The sequence below is a fragment of the Sylvia atricapilla genome, chromosome 16, assembly GCF_009819655.1.
Source record: "Sylvia atricapilla isolate bSylAtr1 chromosome 16, bSylAtr1.pri, whole genome shotgun sequence".
Lineage (NCBI taxonomy): Eukaryota > Metazoa > Chordata > Aves > Passeriformes > Sylviidae > Sylvia > Sylvia atricapilla.
This window is the reverse complement of record NC_089155.1, coordinates 6,639,266-6,653,808: the sequence shown is the minus strand read 5'-3', so window position 1 is coordinate 6,653,808 and position 14,543 is coordinate 6,639,266. Positions and strand designations below refer to the sequence as shown.

At 43.7% G+C, this 14,543-nt stretch overlaps 1 pseudogene; it reads left to right on the top strand.

Annotated features, from left to right (window-relative positions):
* The first annotated feature begins 301 nt into the window (after positions 1–301).
* Positions 302–13,147, top strand: LOC136368687 (NFX1-type zinc finger-containing protein 1-like; annotated as a pseudogene).
* Positions 13,148–14,543: the final 1,396 nt, after the last annotated feature.

Here is a 14,543-nt window from a genome sequence, read left to right as displayed (position 1 = left end):
TCCTTCTCTTTCGCTGGCCCTTGCCGCGGGAGCCGGAGAGAGGAGGAGAAGCTCCAGTTTTCGGGGGCGCTGTCCGCCGGTGACGAAGGGCGGGGGCTCTGCCCACCGGGCGGGACTTGCGGGGAACTGAAAGTGAAACTTTGCGGAGAACTAGAAGGGGAAGCGCATGTGGGTGTCGGGGCAGACGCGGCGGTTCCCGGGCTGTGCGGGGCAGCGGCAGCAGCATCGCCCGTGTTCGGCCGCAGGAGCGCCACGGTCCCCAGCGCTGCCCTCGCCCGCAGAGCTGGAACAGAAGCCGGAGCAGCCCCGCCCGGGCCATGGAGGGCTCTGGTCGGGAGCCTCACGCCCGACACGCCCGAGGTGGGGCGAGAGGTGAGCGTACCCCGGGGAATGCAGGGCAGGAGGGCTGGGTGTGGGTGCTGGTACAGGGGGAATCCGCTACTCCCCTGCCTGCCTACACGAAATTTGCCTACAGCGAAATTTTCTCTCAAGGCTGTTTCACCACTTCCTTTTTTGCCCTATGAGTCTGTTTGGGGCCATGATGCGGTGATGTGTTGAAGGCCAGCCTCTTGCTATTTGTTCCTGCTAGCTGTCGAATTCTTCTCTGAGCGTCCTTGTGGGAAGTCTGACTAAGGCTCTATGGCTACTCCGAGCTAATCCTGCTCCTGGATTTCGGCCAGAGGCTCCCTGTTTTGCGGGTGCTGTTTACGGCCAGTTCAAGTCAGCTATGGCGTCCTCTCGGTGTTTCACCTATGACTAACTCCGGAGGAAGTGCTGTCCTGTGTAAAAAACTTAATCTTTCACCTTACTTCTGCTTTCAGTTCTGTGGAGGGAAGTCTTGTTTTTTAGTGTTTTCGTAGCACAAATGAACTCTAAGCGTGGCACTCTCTTTAGCAGTTAGAAAAAGGGGTACAAATGAGATACTAATTTGAAAGTCTGTGTGCAAATACAATATTTTTTTAACTTGATGTCAAATGCTCGAAATATTCTGACTAGGAGGTCCATATGGTCACTCATCTTTGTTCACAGCTATGTAAACTTGGCTGATTTATAATTAAGGCATGCCCTTTTCTTTTTTCTTTCTCTTTTTTTTAATTTTTCTTTTTTCTTTTTAATTTTTTCTTTTTTTTTTATTTTTTTTTTCTTTTTTTTTTTCTTTTTTTTTTTTTTTTCTTTTTTTTTTTTTTTAAGGGCGTGCACTTCGTTTGGACACTGGCTTTATAGGAAGAGGCAGAAACAGAACAAATAATGTACCAGGCCAGGGGCACCTCAGTTAGAGGAAAAACCTCCAAGACAATAATCGTACTCGTCTACTTGGGCAAAGAGAAGAGAGGTTTGGTGGTTGTATTCAAAAGTTCCACAGTCAAGTAAGAATAAACCAAGAATCCAGGTCAACAGGCCAACAGTGAAGCCACAGGATTCTGGACTAAACAGGAGAATGAAGGAAGAAGAATGAGCTATCAAGGTGGGGAAAACACAGGAGAGGGGCAGAGGATCCTGGAATGAGCAAGAAAATGCATTCAGAGGAAGAAGGTGTCAGCTTGGACAAGGCCATGAGAGAACCAGAGGACCCTGGAATGAGCAAGAAAATGGAGGCAGGGGAAGGAGGTATCCAGGTGGACAAGCTCAGGGAGGAGCTAGAGGTCTGAGGAGTGGGTGGGCAAATGAAGGTAGCACAAGGAGGATGCAACCTCGGGAGAATCCTCATTTCTACCAGAATGCTACCCCAGGCGGTGCTCGCCACAGGTGAGCAGCCTCAGCAAGCCAGAAGGATTAGCTACAAATTCCTTGAAAGTCTCCTTGAGAAAGACCCCTCAGAAGTTGTCATCACGCTTGCTTCCAGTTCAGGGTTGAAGAAACTTCTTTTCCAAACAACTATGAACCGCAATTTCGTTCAGCTCATTTGCCAGGTGCTTCGAAAAGCATGCAGTTCCCAAACGATAGACAGAGTGTTCAACATTCTTGGAGTTGTGAAGGAGTCCAACTTTCTCAAGATCTGTCTGCCACAGTATGTGTCTGACATGGTAACAGAAGTAGTTCCTGCTGTACGCCATGAGTACCCTGAGCATATCAACAACATCATTTACTTCTTCAGCACCTGATAAGTACTTTCCCAGCCAGCTCTGTGCAGAAAATCTCCATTCTCTTGACAGTCTTGACAGCATCCATAAATTCCCTGAGAGCTTTTGGTGTGGACTTCCCAGAAGAGACAGAGAAGAATCTCGATAAAGTCCAGATGCTCATGCAGCATCTGCAGGAGAAGAGACGTGAAGGCACACTGAGGGCTGATAAATGTACATTTATGCAGTCTCAAGATGGGCAAGAAGAAAGCTATCGTATCATGAGCATTTATCCAACATATGATGAGATACATGGTAATGAGAAACCTTTTCTACGTCCCAATTTTGTTTCTGGAAGATATGAAAGCACCAGTATTTATCTTGACACCCACTTCCGACTTTTGAGAGAAGACTTTGTAAGGCCTTTAAGGGAAGGTATCATGGAGGTTTTGCAGAACCTCCAGGACAGAAATTTGAGAAAGAAAATATTTGATGATATCAGGATGTACTTTGATGCACGGATTATTGCCCCACGTTGTACTACAACTGGTATTGCTTACAAGGTCCAGTTTGACACAGAACCACTGAGGTTTGTACAGTGGCAGAATTCTAAACGATTGCTATATGGATCCCTAGTCTGCATGTCCCAGGATCACTTTGAAACATTCCTTTTTGCTACTGTTTCTAATCGTGATGCTGCAGAACTTGGCAATGGGATTGTGGAGCTGCGTTTTGATGCAGAGAGCCAGCCACTGCTGGCAGAGGTTCAGCCCTCAGACTCTTTTCTCATGGTAGAGACAACTGCCTACTTTGAGGCCTATCGGCATGTGTTAGAAGGGCTGCAGAAAACGAGGGAAGGAGATATCCCATTCCAGAAGTACATTGTGGAATGTGATACACAGGTGAAAGAGCCAGCATACCTGACAGAGGATACTGCCTACAACCTTGCACCCTTGGTGAAGACTTCATGTGAAGAGAAGTGCCTTGATAACTTGAAGAGTGTCTGCATTCTAGATCCCAATCAGTGGCTTTCATGGAAGCTTTGAAATTAGATGAGTCTCAGATGCAGGCATTGAATCTTGCACTAACCAAGGAGCTGGCTATTATCCAAGGACCTCCTGGAACTGGTGAGAAATACTTGCTTAAAGGCTCTGTAATTTAAGATGTTCTTGTTGATTCCCCCATCTAGGGAGATTGACTTTAGAGAAAGCCAGTTGTACTGTCTCCAAAATTTTTGTCCTGTGCCTAATTTATGCTTGAGTCACCAGTTAGTGTGAGCTATGGAGGCAGTTAATATCCTCAAATACCCATGTCTGATCTTTGCCCACCTAGATGCAAGTAGACACAACAGCAGTGTTGGCTGTGCTTGTGTATTGGGGTGAAGAAGTTTTCAATCCCTTTGAGAACATGGTCCCTCTTGCTGTGCAGCACTCTCCTACTTGTCTTCACAGAATGTTAGAGCTTTGAGAGCATTCAGCCATGATCCATTGTGTGAATAAAGTGTTACAGATTGACTGTAATTTTTTTGAATGGTACCTGAATTTAACAAGCATCAGTGGCTCATATTCCAATAGTAGAGGATGTTTCATGTGCAGCCAAATGTCATGTATGATGCCAGTATCAGAATGGGCTGGGGGATACACTGGATGGTCCAGGTCTGGGTATTATCCAAAAGTAACATTCTTGCAGACTGTGGCCTTGCTCAACTGCAGGCCAGAAAGTCAGTGTCATGCTACTTTATCTACATTTTGTAAGCTAGTTAACGCTGGGGTCAGTTCTCTTAGTGCAGACCAGATTGGCAGCCTAGAAAGAAGTCTTGTATCTGTTGTTGATGGTTTACGTTTCAAGGCACTCATAGACTGCGTATTACCCGTATTATTCTGATTCTGAGCTTGTCTTCCAGGGAAGACTTATGTGGGTTTGAAGATTGTTCAGGCTCTCTTGACTAATGATCACGTGTGGCAAACCACTCAACCGAAGCGTCCCATCCTTATAGTCTGCTACACTAACCATGCACTGGATCAGTTCTTAGAAGGTAAGAGTCCCTACAAGGAGGATGGAGAATCACAGAATGGTAGAATCATAGAATGGTTTGGGTTGGAAGGACCTTAAAGTCATCTAGTTCCAACCCACCTGCCATGGACAGGGGCACCTTTCACCAGACCAGGGTGCTCCAAGCTCTGTCCTGCCTGGCCTTGAACACTTCAAGTGATAGTGCATCCACAAATTCTCTGGGCAACCTCTGTTGTTAGAACCTGTAATTAGAAACTATACTATAACTCTTACTCTGCTCATTGTATGGCATAATAACCTGCATTTTGGTTTGATTATTTTTCGTGACTCTAGCCTCATTGATACACAATTAAAAAACTTCCCTCAGAGCAAACAACTGTAGGATTTGCAGTCAAAGGTTGTTTTTCTATATCTTGTCCTCTGCTGAAAACTGAACTTGGCCCTTCAGTTGTAATACTTCTCTTTCATTCTCAGGAATACTCTCATTTCAAAGAAATGGCATAGTGCGTGTTGGGGGCAGGAGTAGCAGTGCAGCCCTGCAGAGATTTACCTTGAAGGAGCTGAGGAAGCATGCCTACAGATTGGACTTCCCAGGCTACCCCCAGGGACTATGAAAATGTACGTACAGACCTCCTGGGAGATGCTGAGGCTGGGTTGCCTGTGCATTGGAGGACATAATAAAACCTCCCCCACACCTGGCCTTTCACCTTGCTTTAAGCTGAATTAGGCCTCTTCATTCTTCTGTCAGTTTTTGTCCTGCTGTTCGTGCACTTTGTTTCTCTGAGTGTGACGCTGCCTCCCTTCTCTTTGTTGTGAGTAGATAGTGATTGAGATGAAAGATGTTGAGGAGAAGCTCCTTGAAGGAGCGAAGCGGTTGGAGTGCACGACGTACGGAGTTCTGCATGAGCGCTACTTGAAACAGCACATGGCGCCCCAGCACTGGGCCAGCCTGATAAAGGTTCTGGTAAGAGAGGTCTTCTGAGTCAAGCAGTCCCAGTGCATGCTCACCATCCTTTCCTGCTAATGGTCCTGAGGTTCCCCAGCATACATCTTTTCAGCATCATTTGATTACTTGGAAAGTAAGGGAGTGAACAGCAAGCTGTGCCAAATGACAGTAGTCTAGACAGGCAGGGCAACAGGGCTTTGAATTTTGTTCCTTTAAACTGCGTAGGTTTTAAGTGATCTTTAGCAATATAAAAATGCAAGTACCCAAAGGAAAGCCTTTTAAACTGAAGGGGAGGAGGGGTACCCTTTCTGAAGATCTGGGGCTGCTTGGACTTTCTAGCTCTGGAGGGTGCCTTGGGGGGACTTTGTCCTAGTTCCCACTGCTGTAAGGTGCTGCTTTGGCATCATCCTAAGACTCTAAAGTGCAATAGGCCTGGCTGACTTGACTTTCCCTGTATCAGGAGGACGCTGAGTTTTACTACATTGGTTCACAACACTCAGTGATTCTGGAGTGGCTGGGACTTGGTGTATCTGCCTTCGCTCAGAATGCTGCAGAGAATACTTGGGCTGAAATTCCAGGTAAAACAAACCAAACAAAAAACCAAACACCAAAAAGACACTCACCCTCCCACATGCTCTATGCGTGCTCTCTTAGGTGGTGTGTGTTTACCTAAGCAGTGTGCCAGAAAAGAGACACTGCTACTCAACAGGCACAGAATGATGTGTGATCTGTGAGGGAGTGGAAAGATTAACCTAATTTCCATGTAGTGATCTGATTGCTGCACTGATAGAGTGGCTGTGGCATACTTCATGTGACTGGTGACTCTCACAGGTGATCAGCAGGAAAGAGAGGAGGAGGGGAAAGATGAAGCAGAAGAGGAGCTTTTGGAGATCGCAGAGATGGCTGACCTGATTGAAGCTGAGAGAGTGATTGAGGATGAAAAGATACCAAACTCTTGGAGGAGGAAGAGGAAGATGACAGAGCTGCTGATGAACTAGCCAGAGTCATGTTGGCTATGAAGCTGGACCAAGAAGAAGGAACAGCTCAACTACAACAGGAGACCATGCAGTGGGAGGTAACTGCATGCATTAGTATGACTATGTAAAGAATAAGAAGGGGATGCTAATACAAAAGAGTCTTTGTCTGTAACTGCTTTTTGGGCTGCGTTTTTTTGTGGGTTTGTTTTTTTTTTGTTTTGTGGTTCATTTTGTTTTGTTTTGGTTTTTTTTAGGTAACTCGTAGCCAGAGGAGAAAAATTAAGCAGAAGATTAAGGCTGAACTTCTTAAACTGGACGCAATGACAGAGTTAGAGGCCAATGCTATTCAGGACGTGTGGCAACTTGACCTGAGCTCCCGCTGGAGGCTTTACAGGTGACAAAGCTATTTTGAAGGGCTTGTCAGGCAGGTCTTTCCTAGGATCATTCTAGTGTGCAAGCTGTGTCAAGCTATGTTGTTTCTGCCTGTATCTGTTCAACTTCTTGTTTGAACATGGTTGTTCTTACTCGCCTTGTACTGCATGAGAAGCAATGTCATTTGTACATGGTCAGGACTAAGTATAGATGGTAATCTGCTTCCCAAAAGACATGGGGGAAGTTTTGAACTGAATCCACTCAGAACCTGTGGATCACCATCCTCTTTTCCTTGCAGTGTGTATAATGGCACTTTCTTCCCAGGTTTTGGCTGAAGGCTTACCAGCGTTTATTCGAGAGCACATTCTGGAACATGAACGGCAGTATCAGGCAGCAGCAGAAAGACTGGAAGAACAGAAGCTGGAGCAAGATCTCTGCATTCTCAATAATGCCAGTATTGTGGGGATGACAACTACAGGTGCAGAGCAGTTGGGAAGCAGACCAGTATTGTATTGCTTCCAGTCATTTTAAAGAACCTTTTTGCTGAAAGATTAGAATCATGTGCTGCTTCACAGCCTGGGTCAGGCTCTGCATTAGTCTGGAGCCTTTTTAATCTCTGACTTCCTTTGCAAACAAGGCTGTTGTGAGAGTTGTTAATTTAGTGGTATGAGCAGCTTCTGAGCCCTTTTGCACTCCCCCTGTCTCGAGTAGCATTCTTCTAAGGGAACTGCACCACTTGTGTCTTAGTAAGGCACAGCTAATACCTGTGCTGCTATTCCCACAGCACCTTCTGGAGGTGGTAGCGCCAAGGTCATTGTAGTATGCCCCTTTGGAGAGACAATTAGGCTTATTTATGTGTGTAGAACAATGTATTGAGTGTGTCTTCTGTCTGAAGAGAGCATTGAAAAAAGGACAAAGGCAGGCACAGGACTAATCCCCACCTGCCTTCCTTAATGACTCTTCATATAGAATCCATCCCTGGTATGGTGCTATTTTAAAATTCAAAAAGCTGAGTTTTGAAATGGGGAATCTTGAGAAGAATTCCATTCTTTTCTGAGAGAGCCTACTCCTCTCTGTGAAAAGTCTTGCCTTACTGCTTCAATGTAGTTATATCCTGAGGTTTGTCTTCTGTCCTTTCTCAGGTGCTGCAAAATACCGACGGATCCTGCAGTACATAGAGCCACGAATTGTCGTTGTAGAAGAGGCAGCAGAGGTGCTTGAGGCTCACACCATTACTACTCTGAGTAAAAACTGCCAGCACCTCATCCTTATTGGAGATCACCAGCAGGTAACTTTCATGACTAAAATCTCTATCTGCTGTTAATGAACCGAACACTGGGAAAATTGCCAAGCTTGTTGCTCCCCAGCTTCCACAGATACCAGAGGCCCTGTCTCCTGTAGTTTTAGAATAGAGCTCCTGTAGGACTGGTGTTTAACTGATACAGCTTTAGATGTGCTTTGATTGTGACTGTATCTAGCTTTGATATTTAGCACTTCTGCAAGAATCCAGGCCTTTCAGCGAACGACCAGTCACAGAAAATGAGAGTGAAAAGTCCTACTTACACATAGGAAAAATGCCAAAACATGGACCTCCTATCCTTTCTCTTTCAGTTGCAGCCTAGTGCAAATGTATATGACCTGGCCAAGAACTTCAACCTTGAAGTCTCTCTCTTTGAACGTCTGATCAAAGTGGATTTCCCCTTTGTCTGTCTGAAGTACCAAGTAAGAAAGAGCTATAAAAAACTTCATGGCATTTGTATTTAGGTTGTTTTAAGTTTGTAATACACTTAGGTTTATATTTCTACTGTAAGAGCAGCCTAAAATAATGTACCATCTTACTTCTGAAAAGAGTGGTAGGAGCTGTCAAACTGACAGAGACAAGAATTCCAGCATATTTTCAATTATTTAGTGATATTGTCCATAGCACAGTGATTCTCATGTTTTTGTGTAAGGAACACAGTTTATTGTGGCAACTGAAACTTCCAGAACTTTGCAGAGTGAAACAGCACAATTCTCAGGCTGCTTCCTGCTGAATTGCTATAATCATCTATTTTGGTGCCCAGGGAAGTTAATTCTACCACCAGCAGTCCTGTATTAAAGGCACCTGGTAGTTTAGTAGTTAAGGTGAAGTGCTGGCTTTTTTTATCTATAAATGTGCTTACATTTGCACTGAAACCAGCATTATTGTACAACAATCTTACCAAGAGATTTTTTTTTAAAATACTCTGCTACTACCACTCCTGCAGTTGGTGGTGGTGTCAGCAATGGAGTGAGGGAGAGTGGGGATTGGGAAGTGCTCCCTTCTTGTCTCTTATTGAAAAGTCTTGTATTCAGCCAGTGTTTGTACAGTGGAGCAAAAGAATATTGACAGGGAAATAGATGCTCCTTCCTCAAGACTGATAAAACTGTTTTGTGTTTCAGCACCGCATGCGCCCTGAAATTGCCCGACTTATCAGTCCTCATATATACCAGAAGCTGGAGAACCATCCCTCTGTCCTGAAATATGAGAATATAAAAGTGAGTTCTCAGCAATACAAGTGGTTGTTTTTGTCCCCTGTTACTAGCTTAATGAGTTTCTGTAAAATACAGTGTTCAAGGATTTCAAACTCTTAGGTCGAATTCAGTTGTTGAAATTTATACCTGAATCAAGGAATTGTGCAATATAGAATTAGGTAAGTAATTTGTAGTTCTTCTGACATTAGTGATGATGGACAGTGCAAATGGATCCAATAGCAATCACTTTAAAAGAACATTAAAAAATGGAAGGGGGAACAAATTAACTGTGTAGTTTGAAAGCTAGGAAGAAATCTTAAATGAAAGACTTAAAGCATAATATGTGAAACTCCAGCGTAAAATAGGTGACAGGATTACTGCAACACTTTTTCCTTGGTTTCTCCGTTTGGGCATTTTACCAATAAACAACATCTGCAAAGAAAATCTGTGCAGCTTACAAGTATAAAGTAATCACTTATTATCTAACATGCCAAAACAGCCAGAATTTAGTAAGTCATTAGAATGCTTGCCTTGGGTATCAGTCAGGAGTGTCAGTCTTTGCTTCTTCCTAAATGGTATTGAGTTTCCATCTTAACACTCACTCCCTATTTCTGATTTGTATTTTCTCACCTTAATCAGAACATATATCTGTGTTGATGCTTTTCTTGCATCTTTGAACCATTAACAATTATTTCTCTGTAATCTTCCCTTGCATATGTTGCATAGCCCTTTTCTGCAGACGCTCACAGCTCTCTGTCACAACTGAGCTAGTTTCCCAGAAGTCTGAGCCAAGTTTATGCTTTACACTGATGGCCTTGGATCTGTGAAGCACAAGACATTGGATACCCTGGGAGAAAGATTGGAGGCAGTTGCAGAAGTAGCATAACAGTATCTCAGACTATGTAAATCTGTCTTTATAAAAAACCCCAGTACTAATTAGTTAAAAGTTCTTTAACTGGATGAATGAAGCATACTGAAAACTATAGCAGAATGCTGAAGTCAGACAAGAGAAAATTAATAACGAAGATTTAATTATTAGAATAAGCTATCTGGGAAGGTGGCAGATCATTTTGGTATCTTGAAATTCAGATCAAGTCTTTGTAGAAGACAATTTAGTTAAATAAATTAGAAACCCAAATAAACCCCCTCCAAAATCCAGCCAACCAAAACCCCAACAAACAAGAAACATATCACCTAAAACACACAAATTCAGAGACCACAAAAATTTACCCTATTTCTTCTACAAGAACCTATTCAAGAGAATCTTGTGGTTCATCTGGCCTTAAAACAAACTTGAGATACAAAGAGGCATCAAAATTGAATCTTCCTACCTAGTACAATAACCAACATAGGTGATGACTGAATTAAATTCTACTCAACTGGACACTTTGCCTGTATGGATACCTTGGAAAACCAGAGATCTATGATCTACAAAAACTGTTCTTTCCTGTTAAATTCAGTCTCTGGGTTTTGGCAGGCAGAACAATAATTTCTTACAGGTAGAATAATTCCAGTTAATAGCTAAAAAAATTAAAGCCCTTGCTAACTCAAGGCAAATAGTGTTTTAGAACAGGTGAGCAGTCAGTTCTACCCAGCATGAGCTGGCAAGTGACTACCGGACTGCTAGCATTCCTAGATTTTTTTCTGGTGAAAAAGAATTCGTCCTTGCTGCTTTGTTTTCATTACAGCAACAGAGGAGGCATGTTTTAGGCAAGTGCTCAGCCTTGTGCATTGGTAACTTAGTATCTTTTTCCCAGAGGACCATAACAAGACATTGTTCACAGCATGAATATGCTTTGAGAAGTTACTAACGCTTCATGTTTTCTTTGGTGTAACCTGGAGATGTACAGTAGAAATATCTCTGGAAAGATAGAGAATAAAATCCCACAGGAACTGATTTCATATTAGGATACTGAAATATTACCAATAAGCTGAAATGAGAATTTGTTATAACCTATGGAGATCTAAGAGGAAACCACCTAAGTACACAGTACCTGCATACTGTAGTCAACTCCTTAAAAGTCCTCCTGACAGTGCATAATCAGGGACATGGAAACAGGCTGGGGTGACAGAAACTAGAATTCTTTCTCTGACATCCTTCCTCTTGTTTCAGGGTGTCTCAACTAATGTCTTCTTTGTGGAACATGAGGTTCCTGAACAAGAGATCCGGGAAGGGAAAAGCCACCAGAACCCACACGAGGCCCGCTTTGTAGTGGAACTGTGCAAATACTTGTTGTGTCAGGGCTATGAACCATCTCAGATCACCATTCTCACTACTTACTCTGGACAGCTCTTCTGTCTGCGTAGGCTCATGCCAGCAAAGGTATTTGAAGGCGTGAGGGTTCATGTAGTAGATAAGTACCAGGGAGAGGAGAATGATATTATTCTGCTGTCACTGGTGCGAGCAACAAAGAGAGACCTGGATTCTTGCAGATCCCTAATCGGTATGTGTGGCATTATCCAGAGCTAAGAAAGGTCTACTGTATTGGAAACATGAGAATGCTTGGCAAGGTTGCTCTCTGGAGCAAGATCATTCAAACACTGAGAAGAATGGTCACATTGGCCAGTCATTGGAGCTTTGCTGTCAAAACCACCCTGAAACCAAGACGCAGGTATCTAGAGGTGAAGACTTCAACAGAGTCCCAGAGGGAGGCTGTACTCGTCCCTGTGAGTTTAGGTTGAATTGTGGACATGTTTGCGCAAGGGCATGTCACCCATATGACCCAGAGCACAAAGACTACCGGTGCCTGAAGCCTTGTCAAAAGGTAATTTGTGCAGATGGGCACCACTGCCAAAAGTCATGTTATGAGCCCTGTGGAAAATGTATGGTGAAGGTAGAGAAAACTATTGCTAAGTGTGGCCACACACAGATGGTGCCATGCCATATGCCACGTGCGAACTTAAGTGCCAAGAACCTTGCCAGAAGAATTTAAACTGTGGACACCCATGCAGGAATTCCTGTGGGCAGCAATGCACACTGTACTGTCCTGTAAAGGTCACAGCCACACTGAAATGTGGTCACAAGCAGAAAGTTTCTTGCTGGGTCACTAGCATAGGATGTGAGGAGACTGTGAAATGTCAGACCAAGTGTTCTGTCACACTGGAATGTGGTCATGTATGTTCAGGTTCCTGTCATACTTGCTTTGGAGGAAGATTTCATAAGGCATGTGATAGGCCATGCAAGCGTGTGTTGATCTGCTCCCACAAGTGTCAAGAGCCTTGTGCTACAGAATGTCCTCCTTGTCAGAGGGAATGTCAGAACTATTGTATTCATAATAAATGCAAAAAGAAATGTTGGGAAAGCTGTGTTCCTTGTGCTGAGCCATGTGAGTGGCAGTGCCAGCACTACCAGTGTACCAACCTTTGCTCTGAGCCGTGCAACAGGCCTCGCTGCAATGTGCCCTGTGCTAAGATGCTGCCCTGTGGTCATCCCTGTGTTGGATTATGTGGAGAGCCCTGCCCAAAGAAGTGCCTTGTTTGTGACCACGAGGAGCTCACTCAGACTTTTTTGGCTTTGAGGATGATCCAGATGCTCGATTTGTGCAGCTTGAAGACTGTGGCCATGTCTTTGAGTCACAAGGCCTTGACCACTATATGGATGAAGATGATGATGTTGTTAAGCTGAAGGTATGTCCTTTGTGTCAGACACCCATCAGAAAGAATCTGAGATATGGCTCCAGCGTGAAAAGGCAGGTGGAGGAGATAGAACAGGTGAAACAGAAAATCCAAGGCCCAGCACAGGAAATTGAGTCTAACAGACAGAGACTGCAGGCTGCACTGGCACAGAACATTGTTCTGAAGAATAACCTATGCCGTAAGTATGAGATGCTGGAAAATAAACTGAAAGCTTCTGCTCTCTGCACAAAGAGTATCGGACTAATTGAGAACCTGCTTAACTTCTACAACGTGTAGCAGACCTAACTGATTCTATGAACAAAATTGATGAGAATGAAAGGAAGGGGCTGATAAAGAGGCTGGATGAAGTGCAAGAGTGGTTGGATAAGGAACGCATCAATTTTACAAAACAGGAGCTCACTGACCTGCAGTCTGAGATCCAGAGACTGACTTACTTGCTGAGTCTCTTGGCAAGGTGCAAAGCAAATAGGATGATGTCCACAGACATTGCAGCAGAGATTAACAGTGCACGTGAGATACTGGAAGGGACAAAAAAATTCACAGGAGGATGAGGCTGCAGTGAAGGCTCACCTGAAGAAGATCAATGATGGTTTGCTGTGGCAGAGTTTCTCCGAGATCGGGGACATTACTTTATTTGGAGAGAGGCCTGAGCAATTCCAGAAAATACATTCATCGCCTTTCTAAACTCTCATTAACAAAACACAATACAGTACAATTATACATATACTATTCGTTCCAATATTTGTGAAAAGCCAACTTTATAAATGTGTTTATAATACTGTGAAATGTGAGGTGGTGTTCTGTGTCAGGTAAAAAAAAAAAAAAAAAAAATGGCCATTGTAGTTTTTGTGAAATGTGTGGAAGGAGGCCCTGGGACAGTTATAAAAATGAGGTTTGACAAACAAAGGAAAAAGCATGGAAAGAGACTTTTTGGAAAAATATTTTGCATGCTGTTAAGTGAATAATGTGAGTTTTAAAGTTTTCACAATATAAGTTTTAAGGGCTTTTTTTAGGCCTTTAGCATGTAGGATGGAAGAATACATACATATTATTATTTGCTTTGAAACAAAATTTTATAAGCTTTGATCTGCTTTGTAATAAGAGGTTTTGAACTATGGCTTTAGAATATAAATGAAGTATTAATCACCTAAATAAAAGAAGGAAGTGAGCTTATCTTAAGCTAAAAATTGAGGATCCTGGAAAGGAAAACTGGACCCCATCATCACAGATGCGTGATCCTGGTAAGGGAAGGTAGACATCATCTTCACTGATTTACTGCCCTGGAAAGGAAAACTGGACCTCACCACCACAAATGCAAGGAAGCTAGATGTAAGGAAGCTAGACATCACCATCACTGATTTACGGCCCTGGAAAGAGGAGCTGGGCCTCACCATCACTGATGTATGATTGTGGAAAAACTGGACATCACCATCACTGATTTACAACCTTAGGGTACAAAACTTCGATGTCACCTATAGGAACTGATCACAATGGGGTATAGAAATAGGACTTCACAAACAGAAACTGGGAGGAAATCACACACACACAAAAAATCCCTGCTAAGAAGCGCTTTATGAAGATGCTCAATAAATACCAGCAAAAATCAGCATTTGGTGTGCAGCTGGAAGGGAAACCTCCATTGTACCCAGCAAGCTGCTTTGCTCATATTTTATTGTTTGAATTAATGAATTAATAAATTGATTCTTGCTTGATATATTGGCTGAGTCAAGCTCTTATTGCTTACAGTGTGCACACAGGGACACAGCCCCGTTGCTTTCCCCTTTGCTTGCTCACTAATAAAGTGTTTATCGCTGCGAACCGGGCTCTGCTGTCTGTGAGGCTGTGCCGTTTCTGTGGGGCACAGCTGTCTCTATGGGGCAGAGCTGTCTCTGTGGGGCTCTGTGGTCTCTGTGAGACTGCTGTTTCGGTGGGGCTGTGCCGACTCTGTGGGGTGGGGGTGTTCCTGTGGGGTGTGCAGTCTCTATGGGGCTGTGCGGTCTCCGTGAGGCGGAGCTGTCTCTGTGGGGCTGAGCGGTCTCTGTGGGG